Source organism: Fukomys damarensis, unplaced genomic scaffold (assembly GCF_012274545.1).
Source record: "Fukomys damarensis isolate Sample0158 unplaced genomic scaffold, DMR_v1.0_HiC HiC_scaffold_29, whole genome shotgun sequence".
Lineage (NCBI taxonomy): Eukaryota > Metazoa > Chordata > Mammalia > Rodentia > Bathyergidae > Fukomys > Fukomys damarensis.
The window spans coordinates 30359235-30378871 of NW_022900941.1; the positions used below are offsets into that span (position 1 = coordinate 30359235).

The following is a 19637-nucleotide window of genomic DNA, read 5'->3' on the forward strand; positions in this document are numbered from 1 at the left end:
CTGGGGTCCAGGTTGCCCAGGGCATCCTCGCTGTCCAGGTCCGGATATCCCGTGGGGGTGCTTGCAGCAGGCTTCCTGGGACCTACGGAACCTCAGCTCCTCCAGGATTTGAGATGCCAGGACCTGGAGCAACGGCCTTGAGAGAGTTGCCTCGTATGTACCTGGCGCCCCCACGCCGCAACGTGGCTGTGACCGAGGAAGTGTGGCAGGTGTCTGGGGAGGCCTGGCATAACTGTCCCTGGGAGCCCTCCCACTGAAGGCCCTCGGGGCTGGCGCAGCCGGGAGACCCTGGACCCTTCCTGGCAGGGCTACAGCCGCAGTCCCCACTGCACCTACCCTGTGCAGACCTCACTGCGAATTCAACATGGGCTGGTCCTCCCTCCCCAAATCTTCAAGTATGGATTTTGGTACCTAACCCCCATATCTCTATCTTTGTTACCATAGATTGGCCTATTATCTCTTTTTCCCTTCAGCTCTTGTCTGCCTTCCCCATTCATGTTCGTTTTCCTGTATCCCACCGCCATGGAAGGGTCAGCTACCCAGACCTTTTGGGAATGATTCTCGATTTGTGGGCCTCAAGCCAACCGGTATCACCCCAGTTTTGCTTGACTCCATGTATAAACCCCCTTTTGTTTAATCATTCCTCTTTTTGGTATCTATATTTAGCTAGAATGCCTCCTGCTATTTGGCTTCCCATAAATCTTACAAAAGATTTGAGAATTCAGATCCGCTCTTTAACCTTATGCTTCATCCTCACAGTAGACATGATTTGGTAATCTCTGCCACTGCTGCCAACCAATTGACAAAAAGTACCACACAGGCCTTCGGAGAAACTGCCCTACTGTCTCAAGATGTCCATGCTGCCATTTTAAATATACGAACCCAGATAAATCCTGTCTGGGAAAAAAATTCAATTATTAGGGACTAAGATTCTAAGCCATTGTCATGCAAATTTCGCCCATATTTGTGTTACTCCTTATTGTTGTCAACATTGTAATGAGTATAAAAATCTGTCAAATTATATATGAAAAACCTGGGATTCCACATACAATCAACATTTACAAGCCTTGACTCATTGTTCAATTAAATGATACACAGGCTCTTGATGTTGTTAACTCTTAATAATATATGAGAGATAATCTGGTCTGGCATTCCAGCTGGGTGGAAAAACTTAAGTTCCTGGGCTAAAGGATTGCTATTGTCATCATCCTGTATGTTGACCCTGCTTAAAATTATTTTACTGCTCTTTATCTTAAAAATCAGATGCCTAGCCTGTAAAAGGTATAAATAAACTCATGAAAATGTGGTTCTGTTGGCTGAGGCTCTGAAGTCAAAGACGAGGGGAAATTGTGGGAGAAGTTCAAGCCTGGCTGGGCCAGGTGTGCCACACTCCTGTCTCCTGAGCTAACTTGCCTAAGTGCGTAGATGCTGGGTCCAGCAGGCTACACCTCTGTCCCTAGTCTGTGACTCCTTCACCTTGCTCAAGAGAAATCACTCTGCCTTGTCTGGCCAATAAGATATCGCCAAACATTAAATGCTCCTCCCCCACGGTTCCCTATATAAGCCTGTGCATTTCCCGAATAAAGCGGAAGTGTTCCAGAAACCTCCCCAGAGTCTGCCTGATGATTCTGCACCTTGGCCTCCTAGTTTGAGCTCCCGAATTTTGTTTGGCCAGCAGGCTTGTGGACGACAGCATTTGAGTAAGCAAGAAATAGACTAGACTGTGTGAGATCACTGAGATGGAAGGGTTGTGTGTTATAGCAGTGCAACCTAATCTATCCAGACTGCTTTAGGTATAAAGAAGTCATAAAATCATTACTATGATTATCAGAAGTCTTTTAGCTCTGTCTTGATATTTATCACTAATTTTCTGGTGTCCCATTTGCTGATATCTAATGAATTTGAATATGATTACTTTTGACTCTTCATCTTCCTACTCAAGAATTTCTAATGTCCTATTGAATGTAACCTGGAAGAACAAACTATATAAGCAGCCATAACACATTGAAGTTACAACATAAAAGATAAAAAAGCTACAGTCATATACTACTATGTCTGAGCTAGGCATGGTGGTGCATGACTGTAGCCCCAGCACTTGGGAAGCTGAGGCAGAAGGATCACAAGTTCAAGGCCAACCCGGACTAGCAAGACCCTGTCTCAACAAACAAGCAACAAAAGTACTGTGTCTGGCATATAATTGGTGTTGCAACATTTATTGACAGCTGAAGAGAAATTGGATCTTTACAGTGATCATGTGGCAAACTCTAATAAACTATTTTACTTGACCTTGCAATCAAAGTTTGGTATAATTCATCACTTTGCTGTGGTTTATATGTAGTTTGTTCCTCAAGGGTTCATGTGCTGGAAGCTCTGTTCTGCCTCCCCCCCGCCCGTGTGACAATGTTAAAAGGTGGTAGGACCTAGTGGGAAGTCCTTAACTCATTGGAGATACTGCCCTTGGAAGGAATTATGATAGTTCTTGGAGCCCGAGTTAATTTTTGTACAAGTGAATTTTAAAAACCTGTGCCTGACCCCTGAGTTGCTCTCTGGCTTCCTGTATTGCGATGTGATCTGTTTTTCTCAAGTGATTTCCTGCTGCAATGAAGCTGCAGGGTCCTCTCTTAGAGCTAGCACCATGCTTTTTGTGTGTCCCACTCCCAAAACTATGAACAAAAGAACCCTCTTCTCCTTCTAACTCTTGTCTCAGTGACCACTCTTTGGTCCACTTTGCTGAATCTACCTCATTCTGAATATAGAGGGCTCTAGGTTCAATCTTTGGGCCCTTTTTATTTTATTGGAATCCTACGGGCACATTTGCTTTCAGTTTTAGTAATGAGTGACTCGTATGTATGCTTTTTTAAAAAAAATACCACATTCTTTATTGGTGCATATGTGTAAGACATAATGTTCACATTCTGGTGTGGAGTTGGTACGTGCACATAACATATCTTTGTTCCTTTTTCCATCCTTTTTCCTTCTCTCCCTCCCCCTCTTGATCCACTTCCTTCTTTTGGTACATGTTTGCAGTACATAATGTTTACATACCGTGCTCATCCATTTTCCCTCTATCCCCTCCTCCTCTCCTCCTCTCCTGCCTCTTCATCTGCTTCCCCTTTGAGAAAGAGCAGTCTTCCAACTTTTTATTATCTATCTTTTATTTTGTTCTTTATTTATAATTTGGGTTTCTCTTGTAAAAGAAACCATGTGATGTTTGAGCTTGTGCATCTGATTTATTTCACTTAACATTAGGTCCCAAAGGGCATGCATTTTCTTACAAAAGACTCAAGCCTATCCTCTATGGCAGAGTAGTACTCCATTTTATTTTTCTATTCATCTGCTGATGGATATATAGGCTGCTTCCAAGACTTAGCTATATGAATTGTGCTGCTATAAACATAGCTATGCATGTATCACTGCAATGATGGCTTTAATTCTTTCGAGAAGATAACTAGATGGGCAATAGCTAGGTCAAAAGGAATTTCTAAGTTTCGTTTTTTGATGGATCTCCATACTGATTTCCAGAGTGGTTGTACTACTTACATCCCCACCAATAATGTAGAAAGATTCATTCTTCCCTGAGGCCTTGGCAGCATTTGTGATTTGATTTCTTCATGATAGCCAAAAATGAAAACATGAATAGACAGGTCACAGAAGAAGTACAAATGGCCAATAAATACATGAAGAAATGCTCATCATTGGCTTTTACAGAAATGCAAGTGAAACAACATTGAGTGATTCTTTTTATTGATTTATGCATTCTCATACACAAAGAGTAGCAACCCTCTATCTTACATTATTAAACATTTTTTTCATTAGTTATATTTTTACTTACAGTTTTCCATATAAATAATTTGCATTAAATATGTAATCAAATGTGCCATTTAAAAAAATTTTTAGACCTTTGGAATTAGTGTGAGGTTTCACTCATTTGTTAATTTGTAAAATGATTATACTTAAAATGGGAGAAGGATGACCATGTTAAAGCCATTTTCCTTTGTTCATTCACCATTTTTTGGCCACTTCTTTAGGTTGGAGAGGAACAAGTCATTCCGGCCTATATTCTTGCCAAATTACCCTTATTACTGTAATAATTAGCCATTGTTATATAACAAAGCACTGCACAATTTATTTGTTTGTTTTTTGGTACCAGAGATCAAACTCGGGTCCTTGTGCTTGCAAGGCAGGCAGTGGCACCACTGAGCTAAACCCTCGGCCCTCCACAAGTTAGTGATATAAAACATAACATTGCTATACATTTTTTGTCTATCTTAGTTTCTGGGAGTCAGGAATTCAGAAGTGACAGGACTAGTTAATTGTGTATTAGAGTCTCCCGTGTTTTAGTCGGATGTTGACTAGTGCTATAGTTATCTGAAGGTTTTCTGAGGCTGGAGGGCTTATTTCTAAGAACACTTACTCATATGGCTGGCCTTTGGGGCTGGCAAGTTGACCTTTGTATATGGGAGCTTTAATCGTGGAGCTGCTTGTGTCTCCTCATGGTATGGTACTTGGATTTCCTAGAGAAAGTACTCCAAGAGACCAAGGGAAAAACCCGTTTGACTTACTGTTTCTATCTAATTCTGTTGGTTTTGTATTAGACCATCCTTGCTTGAGTGTGTGTGTGTGTTTCGCAGGTGGTGTGGGGACTACCAGATATGTGAATACCAGGAAGTGCAATTACTGTGCAAACTGGCTGTCACAGTAAACAGATACAATTATTTGTTTGAGACATCTTGGATTTGATATGTATACTTTTTTTTTTTTTTTGGTACCAGGGGTCGAACTCAGGACTTTGCATTTGTGAGGCAGGCGGCGGAACCACTGAGCTAAATCCCCAGCCTTGATATGTATACTTTTAAACTTAGAATACAGGAATGCCAACTGATAAACAGTGGTGGAATTTAACCAACGTGCTATTAACCTTACACATCACAGAGAGAAATGGATGAATTTTTGTTGGCTGTTTGCTCTAGCAGGGCCCTCAGGACAGAAAGTGTCTGAGGTCTGAGATCACGCTGACATAGTACTTTCTGTTACACTTTCTGGGACAGGCTTTGTTGTTCTTGATTTACTGTACCACCCATACTTCTCCAAATTTAAATATTTTTGTCTTAGTTGCTTTTCTTGCATCCGAGACAAAATACCCAACACCCAAAGTTAAAGGAGGAAAGGTTTGTTTGGCTCAGTTTGTAGGGGTTTCAGTCCATAATCAGCTGGCTTGAAGGCAGATTGGCACAGTTCATAGAAGAGAGACAGTTCATAGAAGGCAGTAGGTGGCAAAGCAACATGGGGCTGTGGGTAGCACTCACAGCCTTAATCCTAGTGCCCTTGAGCCTAGCATCACATCAGGAATCAATTCCAGCATCACACACTATAGATCCAGTCACCTCTGAAAAAGTCCCATCTATGATTGCATGAGGCTTTGGGGGGACAACTAGACACAAGCCATGACAATTTTAAACAAATCAGAGAAGGGGCAAGAAAATATATAAAACAGAGAAGAAATAGTTGCAATAATTTTTCTAGTTTTTGGGTGCTTGCTATATGACATAATGTGTACCAGAACCTTTTCATAAGTTGCATCTTATTTAGTCCTTCCAAAGGCATTGATAGAATGTGGTATTATCCTCACATTAAATATGGTAAAACTGATAAAGTAATTCATCCAAAGTCATGTAGCAAAGGTTGGGCTGAGACTTGAGTCTATGTTTATCTTCAAAGGCCATGCTTAACACCACCTCTCACTGTGTTACACATACACACACAAACACACACACACACACACACACACACACACACACCCCACAATGTTTGGGCATCAGAGAATTGAAAGGTCAGCGAATTGTTTGTTGGGAGTGTTTGTCTCTAAGGTATAAGATCCAGAAAAATATAATACTGGATATGAAAATGATTTGAAATGGAAAAGTACTTTATAAATGCAAGATGGCAGTGTAATTAATATTATTCAAGTCTGAGAAGTAAGAAAAGGAATCATGTCTAATTCTTCTGTTTCTTCAGTTGGCTTATAGCAGAGCACTTAGCCATTAATCCTTACCCTGTTAGAATGATAACAGCATATTCAGGTAATACACTGGAGTTAATGTGTAATTAAAGAAAATTATCATGTGGTTGGCTATAAAACAGAAATAGAAATATTTCAAGATAATATACATTCTAGACCAATAAAAGTTTTAGATTAGGAAAGCTCGCTAAACTGTATAATTTAGGAAGATATGAAATCATCAGTTTAAAATTAAGGCATAAATTCCTTTAGGTCTGCAAAAGCATTTTGTTGTGATGTCAATATGGTGTCATATTTGTCTTTGACATGAAGACACTGTCTTTTTGACAACTGCTTAAAGAGAAGTGGTCCTCAGGAGTGGGGGAAGCATGTCGCTCTTGCATTTTCTCCTCTTTTGACATGTTCTTCGGTGGCATTAACACATTAACGATGAACTTGAATGATGATCTTGAGAGTGAGGGATTATATGTAGCCCTCCTTACAGCTCCTTGGCAACTGGCCCATAGACACCAGGAGCAAGAGCCTTGATTTCATTTTGAAAGGAGTTAGAAGAATGTGAAGAAGGTCATGACCATCAATCTGTTATCACTCTGCAAGATAGGATCTCTTTAAGGAGGTGCATGAAGCATATTTTAAAACCTCTACTGAAGGTCCCCAAATGACACTGTTCACTTCTTACCACTTCTAATGAAAGTGTGCAATCTCTGAAATAGAGCTCACAAGCATTACATAAAAACTGTCTAAGTAAATGCTTTCATTTTAAACCATCCCCAGTTAGAGTCAGCATATGTGGTCAATATATACGGTGAGTCATAAATCTGAGAGTAAAAACACTTTCTGCAGTTTCATTTGTTTTTACTAACTGTACATGCTTATGCATGGTCAGTCTGTCTTACTGAATTTGAATGTCCTTGTAAGGCTGTCTATTGATTGGAAGGCAGAAGGTCATCTTGAAGACCCTCAATGCCAAGGATGCATCTGTTATTACTAGCTCTAGCCATGAAGTCTCTGGATACTAGTATACTGTTTTAATCCTTTATTTTAAGGGATTTTAAAGAATAAAAATACAAAGTACTTAGAGCTTGAGTCATCCAATACATTAATTAGTTTAGTTTTGTTTTTTGGTAACAGGGATTGAACTCAGGACCTTGCGCTTATGAGGCAGGCAGTGGCACCACCAAGCTAAATCCCTGGCCCTCACAGGATTTAATTTTGTGAAATTTTATCTAATATTTAGCTACATGCATTTGTATTTTTATATAACTAAAATTCTGATGCATGTTAAAATGTTTTATTTGTCATTATTAAAATAAACTTTTTTGCTTCCACAAAGTTTTAACAGTAATATTTTCGCCTCATAATTCATCAAGTTGATATGTCACAATGTAACTGTTCTCTTTCTGCTGGACATTTATGTTGTTTCTACAATTTCCTCTGCTATAGATGATAATGTAATAAATTTCATGAGAAAAAATTTTCATTTCTAAGGTATTGTTTTCTCAGAATAAAATTTTCAGGAGTGGATGTAGAGGACCAACGCTACTTTTATCATGTATGTGTTTTATCTTTATGGATTGTTTTTCCTAATAGATGGTGAATGTTTTTTTCCTCTTTTTTATGCTGTTAAATTTTGAGAGTCTAATCGAGAATGTAGGAGTTCACACAGCTGATTTGCCTGACCAAATTTCGTGATTATATTAGTAATTGTTCCAGAAGGATACAGAATTCACCCCACTGGCTCAGATGAAGAGGTCAATAAAGGTTGTCCCCACAGAAGTGTGTGCATTGTTAAAGAACAAAGAACTACAACAATGGAATGTCATGGCCAGCCCTGGGCTGGATAGACAAGGGGAGGACAGAATATTTTGGAGGACCTCTCTGGAGTGCAGGAGTACAGCCTGCACCAGAGATGCTGAGATGAGGCATGTGGGGAGTAGGATGGAACACCCTGATCTCCCTTTTCCTTCCCTCCATCTCCTGCCAGTGCCAACTATAAGTCTCCTTACACAGGCAGCTGGTTAATATTGTCCTCAGGGCTCATCTTCTGGGGCCCAGAGCAGAACAGACAGTGAATTTAGGGATTCATGTTGGACACAGAGGGCAAATGAGTAGCAAGCAAGCAAACAAAAAAAACCCATCCCAATAACAATGACGACAGGGTGCATGTTGCAGAATCTCAAGTGCAGATCTTGGACTACAAGTGCTGATTTATGGAAAGGAAGAGGGGGGAGATAAAATAAGTTTTTAAAATTTTTAAATTAAAAAAATTATTTTTTCTAGTACGGGGGATCAAACTCAGGACCCTTGTGCTTGTGTGGCAGGCCAGGAAAAATAACTTTTTTTTAAAGCTCTAAAAAGACTTTATGAGTCTTCACTCCAAAAATTCATGAGGTTTTGGTTGATCAAGTAACACATATGACTTAGTTACTTCCTTGTTGCTGGGACAAAATACCTGACACCCACAAGTAAAAGGAGGAAAGGTTTATTTTGTGGGTTGCTAAGGACAAAAGGTGTACCCTGGTTGAGGATACCAAGTTACTTGCTCTTGCATACCTGTTCATAGTAGTGTATGCTCTTCCCTTATATAATATGTTTTATAACTCCTACATAAAGAACAGATCTATGCATTTATGGCCCCAAACACCATTACCTGGTTTCCTACATCTCACAGATGTTTCATTCCATAGTGGGCTGGGTCTTGAGCAGAGTGGCATGACAGAGAGAAACTGTCCTTGCAGGGCAGATAGAAAAAAGAAGTAGCAGTGAGCCTCCCTTTTCCTTTTTATTCCATTCAGGCTATAAGCCTGTTGATTGATGCCACTCACACCCAGGGAAGGACTTCTGTCTTTATTAAATCCATTCAGCCCCATCCAGAACTATGGTAATCCAAGCAGTGGACTGAACCAGTTATCGTATACTGGTGACCAGTCACTCCCAAAAGCCCCACCTTGGAGTGTTTGAGGGCATAAACCATAACAACATATTTAGGAAATACCAATATAGTATTAACCAACAAGTCCCCACTGACTCATCTGTTCTGTACTTTTCTAGTTATGGGCACTTGCCTATGGAATCCACGGTCTTCCTCTTTCTGCCATAACCAAGTAGCACGGTGAACTCATACATATTTGTTGACTGATTTTTCTGAAATATTTACTCCATTTTTGAGAATATTAAAGAATAATCTTTAATTCTTCACAGCCCCTCTAATATGGCTTATGAATATAATACTTGGAGAATAACAATATGTAATTCTCATTGGATGTGGGAAAAAGTTCCTTGTAATTATCAGCAACAAATTTCTGCTGAGCAGTGAACATTATTTTCATTATTTAGCAGATAATTTATACCAATACTCTTGGCAGTATATGCATTTGAGAAACCAGATAATGGCATTTGGGGCCTTAAATGCATGAGTCTTTTTTTTTTTTTATGAAGGAGTTATAAAGTACATTATGTTAGGAGGATAATAGGATACCATGAACAGGTGTGCATGCTGTACTAACCTGATATCTTCAACAGCCTACACCTTTTGTTCTTAGTGAACCACAAGAGTTAGCATCATATCTTGTGCTTCTGAAGATCAATTATAAATCAGTAGTCTCACTTATTCCTCTACTGGGGTTCACCAGAGAAAGAGATAACCCAATAAATGCATAGTTCATAAATAATTTGGACCCGGCTCAGAAATGTAATGGGCATTTTCTCTCTTGCCAATTGATCTTCTGGTTTTCTTCAGGTAAAAAGGAACCTGGACCTCACAAGTTAGAATTCCAGTTACAGTGTTACTCTTCCCCAACTTTCTCACCTCCCTCTACCCAAGTCAACCCTTTTGTTCAGGTTGTCAGTAAAAGTGATGAAGACATGGCCGCAAGAAGCTGCTTTGAGCATTGTCCTAGAGCTCAATACCAACAGTTAAGTCAAGGAAGCTTTTGAACTATTGTCTTGCTAGGAAGAAATTGCTGTGCATTCACATGTTCAGACTGCATCCTTCAGGAAGGTTTCAGGAGTAAACTGGGCTTTCCCAGCCAAATAGAAACTTTTCTCATCAACTCATCCTCTCCACCCAAAACCTCTCCATTGGCAAAAATCAGGAATGCAAACATGTCCTTGCCTAGCAGTGCATGCAGTAACTCTATAAATCACTAATCTCTAAGCCTGTTTGCTAAAGTCAAACAATGCCTAGCCCCAGCAAAGCCCTGCATAAACAAAGCCATACCTGGCCCAAGAGTTAGGATAAGTAGATTACTTTCTAGACACAGCTGAAGATTTCCGCTGCCAAAATACTGACTTTCCTCCTGGAAGAATTTTCTTTGCACAGATCCTCTCTTCCTCCTTCAGGAAGCCACCCTGCCTTCAGGGGCCATGGGATCCCTCCGGAAATTTCATCTTGTTAGGAAAAAAGTCAGCTTTTCTACACCCCATAACAACAGGTGAGGGGAAGCTTGGGTGAGTTAGGATGGGAGGGAGGTGGAGAGGACGTCTTTTCCAGTCCAGGTGATTAAGGCCATGACACCCTGTTCTCCATTGTGAGTTAAGTAGGTCAGCACCATAACCCTTTTTCCAAATGACACCAGTACTCTGGAGTTTTTTTAATTCTGATAATCCTTTTTAAAATTACCTGATATTGTCTAATAGTTAAGTTCCAATTTCTCTTGCCACCACAGTGTACATGCTAGTTTCATTATTTTATAGTGACAGTTGAAAATACCTACCTAAAGTTACCTTTATATTTACCGACTTTCCTTTCCTTTTATGTTTCAGGCTTTTGGGATTAATTTTCCTTCTTCCTAAATTATGCTCTTTAGAAATTTCTTTAGTGAGGTTCTGGTGTTAGTAAACTTGATATTTCATCCTCATTCTTTAAAAAGTAGCCTCATTGAATATTTTAGTTCTTTTTTTCCTTTGAGGAGAACTATTGTCTCTGACTTCAGTTCTTGCTGTTAAGAAACCTGCTGTCAGTCTTATTGTTGACCCCTTTCTGGCTGCTTTTATAACATTCTAATAGCCTTTGGTATTCTGTAGTACTTCGTCAATGTGTCTAAATGTAGAATACTTTTTATTTCTTCTGCTGGAGATAGAGTGTTTTCTACATCTTTAGATTGGTGTCTCTTATTCTAGAAAAATCTTGGGTAATATGTCTCAAAATTGCCTTTCTTTGCTGGCTTTAGGCCAGCAAACCCTTATAGAACAAGAGCCCTAGAAAATCTTTGGGGAGGGCAGGGAACTTCACTGAAATGGAGTGAATCCTGGAACTGACTCAAACCCCCAACTTTACTGAGGAACCACAAGGGCGTAGAGTTTTGCTGAGTGCAGCAGTGTTTGTTTTAGGTAGCAAGGCAGGCAAGCAAGGCATGGTGATGTTTTGGCTGAATAATTAGCTTTTATCTGATTGTCACCTAGGGAGTTTCCTGGTTTCTCTGGCTCTTGGAGTCAGCAGTCTTCCACCTCCCCAGTCAACCTGAGCAGACATCGACCCACTGGGTGTCACTAGGACACCACGTTTCTTCTCTACCTTGTTCTTCCCTTCTAGGTCTGCTATTAGACTTGTACTGAACATTTCTAGTCTACTTTCTGTGCTGCTTAATAACCTTTTAACATTTTCCATCTCTATCTCACTTTACTGCGTTGTGATTCCCTTTCTTCATAAGTCTTAATAGGTCAGTAATCTCTTCAGTTATATAAATCTGTGGTTAAACCCATACATTGTTTTTAATTTCAATGATTTTATAGTGTATGAGTGTTTATTTAGTTTGTAAATCCTTTCTTTCTTTTCGATATTGGGAATCGAACTCAGGACCTTGTGCTTGCCAGGCAGGTGCAGCAGCACCCTGTTTTCTTTTTTTAAACCTTTTTTGTTTGTTCATTTTTAGTCCCATATTTTATTAGATGAAATATTTCCTATATAGTAGCATTCTAAATGTTTGGTATTTGAAGATGTTGTTTATTCTGCCAATTCTGTGTTGCTTTGTTTTCTTGTGTTTTGAGGAGCTCTGGAGTTTTTCATTTCTTGTCTTCTGGAGCTGGGGGGCAGGAATGACCTGAAGTTGTTTCAGCAACTTTCAAGAGCCTTAGCAAGCTGCCAAAGTCTCCTCTTTGGCTTCTTTACCATAAGAGGGGCCTGGTGCTCAGTCTGCTTCAAGAGGTTTTAGGAGCACTTGCTTCCAGAATAACCTTAACTTGTGTATGTGACTTGCCATTTGCCGTCTTTAATTTATTTATTAATTTAATTTAATTTTTCTTTCCCTTCCAGCATGTATGTATACATGCAAACTTCATTGACTGATTGATTAACTGCTGAGAATTGAATGCAAGAATTTGCATGTGGTAAGTATATCTTACCATTAAGCTATACCTCCAGGCACTATGTGTACACTTTCTTAGGATGTTATCTGTATGTTTTTGGTGGCTAGAAATACATTATAGGATTTACTTATTGTATTTATTTAGGTTCTTCTTAAATTGTAGCAGGAACGCCTTGCAGAACAGAGGCTAGAGATAGAACAGTTGATCTTTTGAGGGGATGCCACTTCCTCACTGAAAAGTTATAGCTAATTTGTACATAAGTGTAGTTTGAGCCCTGGAACTATTCCCTTCTTGGCTACATGGTGTAATGGTGCCTAAATATCCAGCATGTCACAGTCTACCTTATCTTCTTTCTTACTTAGTTATTGGCCATAGGTGTGTCTTCAAAATATAGTTCTGTATAGGTAAGTGACTTTTAAGATTTTCATTTATAATTTTGAAAGACAAGGTGAGCTTATGTTAAATTCTATAGCAAAGAGCTTTGTCATTTCAATGCAACATATATTAAAATTTTAGAGTTTGCTGCAATTTGCTACTGTTTTTAGAGTAACAAATTGTACTCAACTATTTAAGAGTAGAAACAGCCCATTACTGTTAACATCATTTAGCTCCTCACACTTGGGTATGATATTGCCATCATTAATTTCTTGAAAAATTGGGCTTGTGTCTTATTTTTCTTCTTGGTTATGTAGTAATCTTTCCTGAAATTGAATTGCATTTTCTGGATAGCTTGACAGAGATCTGGTTATGACAGTTGAGAATGTTTCTTTGGATGGCATCTGAAATTTACTGAGAGGGGCAGTCATTAAGTAGTAGAGCAAGTTAGTTGGCTCATGCTGTAGATTTACATTATGGACTTCAGGAATGGTTCTGGAAACTGAGTTCTTGTCCTGGTCGTCCTCGTTGGAGCCACATATGCCTCCTCATGTTGTTTTGCAGCTGTTGTAATTACTTGAGAGACTCCCCAAAGGGTGGAAAGTGGACACTGACCTGGATTTCATTCAGTATTAATCGAGGCAGTCTTTAGTGTTTTTGACTGCTTGGGATGGAGACTATTGAAAGAATTGTGTAAGACACTCAGCATTTCCCAATGAGTAGTGCCAAGAGGGTCTTCGAATATGAAAAATTTTCTTCACTTTCTCTTTTTAAAAATAACCTTTCAGGGCTAAAGGTGTAGGGAAAGTGCAAAGGGTAGGGGAAAAGTAATAAGGGAAAAATATATGAGAAAATGAAAAAAATGGAAATAAAGTGTTTGTAAATGGGGAGGGGAGGAGGTGGGGTGAAGGGAGGGCAGGGACAAGGGGAAAAAATGAGAACCAAGACCTGTCATGTAAAGGTGCAAGATCCCAATGAGTGTAACTGTACTGTATATCTAAAATGTACCAATAAACTCAAGGAGAGAAAAAAAATTAGAATAATAATCTTTCAAAATAAGTCAAGGACTGGGGATTTAGCTCAGTGGTGCCACTGCCAGCCTCGCAAGCTTAAGGTGCTGAGTTTGATCCTTGGTACCAAAATAAATAAATAAATAACCAAAAAGTCAAAATTTCTTAAAGCAATTGCAGAACATTTTGCATTGTAGAAGGCTATTTATCTGTTCATTGCTCACGGTATAAAGATGTGCCAAGGAAGAACACATCACCTATCTTTTATTTTTGCTTGAGAGACTGCTCTACTTTAAATCTTGCCTGGTGTTCTGATCCTCTTGATTGTTATATATAGGATGATAATCTAATATTATCTTGGCCACTTGCTCAACCTCACAAATAAGAGAAAGGGAGAACTCACCTGGTGAATCTTATCTCTTTTGTGATGAAAAATGATAAGCAGTTCCTGTTAGGTTGCTAGGAAATGCTGAGTGGGTAAATAGCAAAGGACCTATGGAAATTTAGGGGTCAACTACTGCTTCCTAAAACTGCATTTAGGGGATATCATTCACACACAAGGAAATCCTCTGTTGGCTATCAGCCGTACTCATGCAAGGCAAGAATGAACAAATCTATATACTTAGGAAGTTTTCTGAAAAAGCCACCTGCTTTGCACTTCTAAGTCCCTAACAAGAAAAGAAATAGAATAAAAGACAAGAGACCTGAGAGCAAAATTACTTAAGAGTATAAACAATGTCTAAAACCTTGAGAAAACAAAATACGAAATATAGCAATCGAGATATCACCTAATATGGTGTGAAGTGATTAGGTCTGGGTTGCCCTCCAGATATACTTCCTGTCCGTGGTTCCTTTAGGAAACCAGCCATGACATGCTTCACCTGGACATCTCTTTGGGAAGGATGGATGTACTTACCTCCTTCATGTGAAAAGTATGATGGACTGGTAGGCTGCATGGTGTCCTCCTACTGATTTCTAGGTGGAGATAATCTTTGAGTCAATGGTTCTGTTTCAGTTGTGCAATAGCAAGTTTATCTCCTGGGTGGGGGAAGTTCCTGTGAGGAAGGGTGTGGACTGTCCAGTGCTTTTGAGGGTCATGGGCTTTTCCTCTGATGTTGGCAACATCCCCAGCTCATGGTGCTCATGATGAAATAGATGAAGTGGGTTTTATCTAGCTTTCTCAATGGGCCTTTGTTTACTGAGCAGAGAACCTGTAGAGATACTCCTTCACTTAGGATGGGGTTAAATCTGGAGAAAGCCATCATGAATTGAAAATGTCATACACCCAAAATGAATTTAATGTACTCAACCTGCCAGACATCCTAGCCAAACCACACAGTGGACTGTAGTGTGTCTGCTGTTTCTCTTGTGATCTCAGTGTTGACTGGGAGCTGTGGCCCACTACTTCTGCCTGGCAACATAAGAGAGCACCCTACTGTAATTTCCTAACCCAGGAAAAGATCAGGATTCAAAATTCAAAGTATGATTTCAGTTGAATGCAAATGATGTTCATATATTCTTAAAGTTCAAAAGGCATAAGTCCAACTGTGGTGAGGCAAAGACATTCTGTATAAGTCACCTCTACATCGTTCATTCTAATTTGGTGCTAGGTGCAAGGCAGGTACTCTTAGTTTTGGCTGTTGAAAGACTAAGAACCTGCCAACAGGGACAGGACCTGCCACTGGGCCCAGGGCATCTACAAAGGAAGAAGAAAGAAGCATGAAAATAGATACCCAGCACAGAGCATTGAAATGCTGGACAGCAAGGTTGCCGTATTTTCTTTTTCAGTTGTCTCCGTGCTTCTTGACACCGTATCTCTTTCTGTGAAAAAAAAAATGTATTTCTTTTTCTTATTCTCCCAGGCTTTTTCTTTTGTTCCATCCTGGGCTCCTACCTTTGGTCCTTGTGTTCAAATATGGTGGTTGCTTCCCATCCTCCCTGTGTGCCTGCTGAGTACCTGAGAGGCTGGCTGGCTGGACTCTGAGCAGCAGCTCTACTCCTTTTACATCTTAAGCAAGTGTGTGCTTTCTCTGCCTTGGATTTTTCAGGACATAGCCAGAGGAACTGTACTACCTTGAGGCTTTTGGAGAGTACATTTTGTGTTGCTCTATTGATTGTCCCTCTCTAGCCCCAAAATAGCAAATACCCAGATGCATTACTTTGCCTTATCCTCCTGGAGGGAGGAGGGACTTTAATGTTCTTTCAAGGGGAGCAGAAAGGGAAAAGTCACTTGTTTAATTTGGGCATCGGAGTCCTTTGGCTCATGTACTGTAGCCATACCATAATGAGTAGGCAACCATCCATGGAATAAATAATGGAGTGACAAATGTTAGTTTCCATATTTGTTACCTGGAAAGTTCTGTGTTATACCTGTAGGTAAAGTTGCAGGTACATTTTCAAAACTAAGATTTCTGAAAAGAAATCTCTGAAAGAAGGTATAAGGCCTGGTTCCACTGAATTAATATGGTAGGACCAGATTATATGATTTTCTATGACTGAGGAGAGATGAACCGCATTCTCCTTCCAGTTCTTGCTAACACTGAAAGCTTATATCCACCTCATTTATACTAATAGGTCTTTTTACCTGAGGGCAAGTGGCACAAAATCTTGGTCTTTCTTGTATCCATTTTGTGGCTAAGAAAGGCTATTGAGTCTAAGGACTTTTTTACAATTGCTCCCAACTTAAAACTTCCTACTTACTTAAAAGCCTTTGATCCCAAATGTCTACAACATCCGTCATAATGAAACCTTTCCATGTTCATTTGTTTAGATATGCCACGTTTTTGCCTACTGTTGGCAACCCTCCTGGACTGGGCTGCTTTTGCTAATCACATGGGTGTTTGAGTATTATGTTCGCAAGTAGATGCAGAGAAGATATTTTGATTGAACTGTAAATCCTCACCACATGAGTTACTCGTGCTTAGTGAAAATATATTAGAGTTGTGATCTGGAGTTTCATTAATCCTAAGGATTATGCTGCTGTTCATCAGTAAAATATCATGGTTTTGATATCTATCCCTAATCTTATCAACTTTGTATGGAAGAACATTTGACATAAAGCTGTGTTTTCAGCATGAAAGTAGTTGTTGATCTTAATTTGCAGTGTGGAATTAATTTCATCTCATGGGCTTTTATGCGGTAACTTTCTTAGTGCTGTCAACATGAAAGTAGCTTTGAGTTCTAACCTTGTGGTTCTGTTCATTGAAGATAAGCAACAATTTCTTCCTTTATTTTATTTTTATATAAGTCGCCAATGGGAATAAATACCTCCTCCTTCATTGCACGGGTAGGACCAAATGAGAAGAGATGAAAAAGAGAGATGAAAAGGAAAAGAAAAAAGGAAAGAAAATGGAAGAAAGGAAGATAAAGAAAGAAAGGAAGGAAGAGCAAACAAGAAAGAGTGAGGGAATATAAGAAAAGTAAAAAAGAAAGAAGAAGCATTTGGGAAAGTGATGGAGGTTACTGGTTAGTCCCAGGATGTGTGTCTCCCAACTAATCATTTGCAGGCATGGTTAGAAAGGGCCCATGTTTAGGATCCCATAAGAAAGTATATGAGTGTGACAATGTGACCATCAGGGCCACCTTTCCCACCTTATAATGATCAAAGGGTAGGAAGGTTGTCAGAGAATTGGATGACCAGAGAGCTGGAAATTCCTGAGCCTTAAATTGATCTCTTGTGCAATTGAAGAGATAGAAAATTCCCTAGCACAGGACAAGGGACATATGAACTGCAAAGACTTTGTGTAAGAGGTAAAAACAAAATGGAAGACTAGAAAGAACTGAAAATGAAAATACCTTTTTCAAAGAGAGTAACATCTCAGAAAAATCTGTAAAACCATAGAATCATTGAGTATGTGATACTGTAAGACATTCCAGTCTTATCTTTGTGCTTTTTAGGTGGGGAAAGTGAGGCTAAGAGAGGAAAAGAAGTGTACCCCAAACTACACAGCAAATGACTGAGCAAAACTGTGTGTCCTGGGTCCTTTTCTATTGTTATGTGCCTTTTCTAGACAGCAAAAACATGGGTTAGTCAGGGGTGCATTGTGTAGAATCAAATGAAATAAGGCAGACAAGTGTTTAGTTCATGGCATGCTTAAAGAAGACCCATGCTTGGAATAAAGGTTATTTATTTATTTTACATTTTTATTATGGTTGGAATCAAACCCAGGTCCTCATGCAACATAGGCAAGTGTTTTACCAACTGAGCTATATATCCAGCCCAATTCGTTTTTAAGGCCTTGCAAACTTAAGTTTTCCAGTGCTGTGCTCAATTCCTTGTTGGTAGCAAGTGGAGGCAACATTCTGAATGCAACCCAGGCAGCATGCAGACTTACACTAAAAGGATTGTTATGGAAAGGGACTTACAGTCCATCTACCATGATTCAATTTCTGTTTGGTTAAAATAGACTGTACATTGGAAAATTTACATAGGTTAATAACAAGAAGAAGTTGAGTCTGTGTGCTCTTTCTCTAGGGAAGGGGTTGGATGAAGCTCGAACATCTGAATCCCTGGCAGCTCCGTGGACACTGGGGAAAGCCCTTGTGTTGGCTGCCTCTCCTCTTCTGCAGATGGAAATGAACTCATTGGAAAGGAGAATGCCTTTGAAACTTTTTAGAGCTGCTTAGCCAGGAGAGTTACTGCTAAAGACCAGGACAACTTATTTCCATCTTACAGATGCGCAGTTGGCTAACAGCAGTTGGCCCTGCCCCATTAAATTAGCCTCCACTCTCAGTAGCTTGTTGAAAGAATTGCTGGAGCTCTGCTTCATTGCTCCTTGGCAGGCAGTTTAGTAGAACTCTTTGTTAGCAAGTGCCAAGATAGAACACTGAGACTTAGAATTAAGCCTGCTCAAAGCCCCTTGGCTTCTGTGGACTGATGGTTTTATTTATTTAATTATTCATTTTTTTCCTTTGGCACATTCCATTGTAAAGACCAGGACCAATTGTGAATCAAGAACTCTTATTTGCTTATTTACTTAATGTTTTTCTATTCTCTTTTTACTGGGTTCTAGAGACCCAGTGACTTAAATGGATCACGGCATTTCATTTCTGTGCACATCTGAGTTGCTTCCTTTTTAGCCTAACTTAATGAGATGTAAAGGATCCTACAGACTCATACTTAGGAAGGTTAATGTTTCTGGCTGGTGAGAATCTGAATTGTAAAACAGCCTAGATAAACTGGGGCTGTATGGTCAGTTTAATGAGGTAGAAAGAGGACTGGCCACTGTCAAGCATCACTGACAATCACTGGGGCTCTGTACCTTTCCCTCCACCACATTGGCTATAGATGCTGGAAAGAGAGTCAGTATAGCTGGTATAAGTCTGTTTCATTTCAAGGTCATGAATAGGTATTGCAGTTGATTTTTCTTTCCATTGAGAAACTCCCAGAGAACATTTTTGGAAACGATCCAGAGGAGGAATATTTTAAGAGTGCCAAAGTCACTAAGTCAAAATATTTTAAAATATTGGTCTGTGAGGTATAGTTCTAGACATGTTTCTGCAGGATTAGCAAAATGTCTTGGGACATTTACTTCAGCTGGCTTTGACTTTCCATGGGGGGCTGTTCTTGGCAAAACTCAGGAAGAAAAAAGGCTGAGAAAATATTCTTTGTACTTCACTGTGCTTTGGTTTTAATGTACACATGCACAGATGGAATGAGAATGAAGCAAAGAGTAAAGATTTTTAAAAAATCATCCAGTGAAGTTTTCCTCAGTGCCTACTTGGTGCCAGACGTTGGAGAAAGAGTAGTGAACAAAGCACAGGCTCTGCTCTTTTGGGCATATGTTGTATTGAGGGAGGACGGAAAGCAAGCGAGCAAATATATTTCTGGTAGTGAAAAGAGATACACAAAAATGAAGTATGGGAGGAAGGAAAAGAAGAAAGAGTTTGGATTATCCTCTTTTTTTTTTTTTTTTTTTTTTTTTTTT

At 39.5% G+C, this 19637-nt stretch overlaps 1 protein-coding gene across 3 annotated transcripts in view; it reads left to right on the plus strand.

The window, feature by feature from the left end:
- The window catches only part of Lypd6b (LY6/PLAUR domain containing 6B), a 174364-nt gene that overhangs the window by 54714 nt on the left and 100013 nt on the right, over positions 1–19637 (plus strand). For 2 of the 3 annotated variants that reach the window (XM_010620983.2, XM_033757232.1), the window contains exon 2: positions 12273–12346. The exons of the other annotated variant lie outside the window; for it this stretch is intronic. The gene's annotated coding sequence lies outside the window, so the exon portion shown is untranslated. The remainder of the gene's footprint in view (positions 1–12272; positions 12347–19637) is intronic. 3 annotated transcript variants of the gene reach the window in all.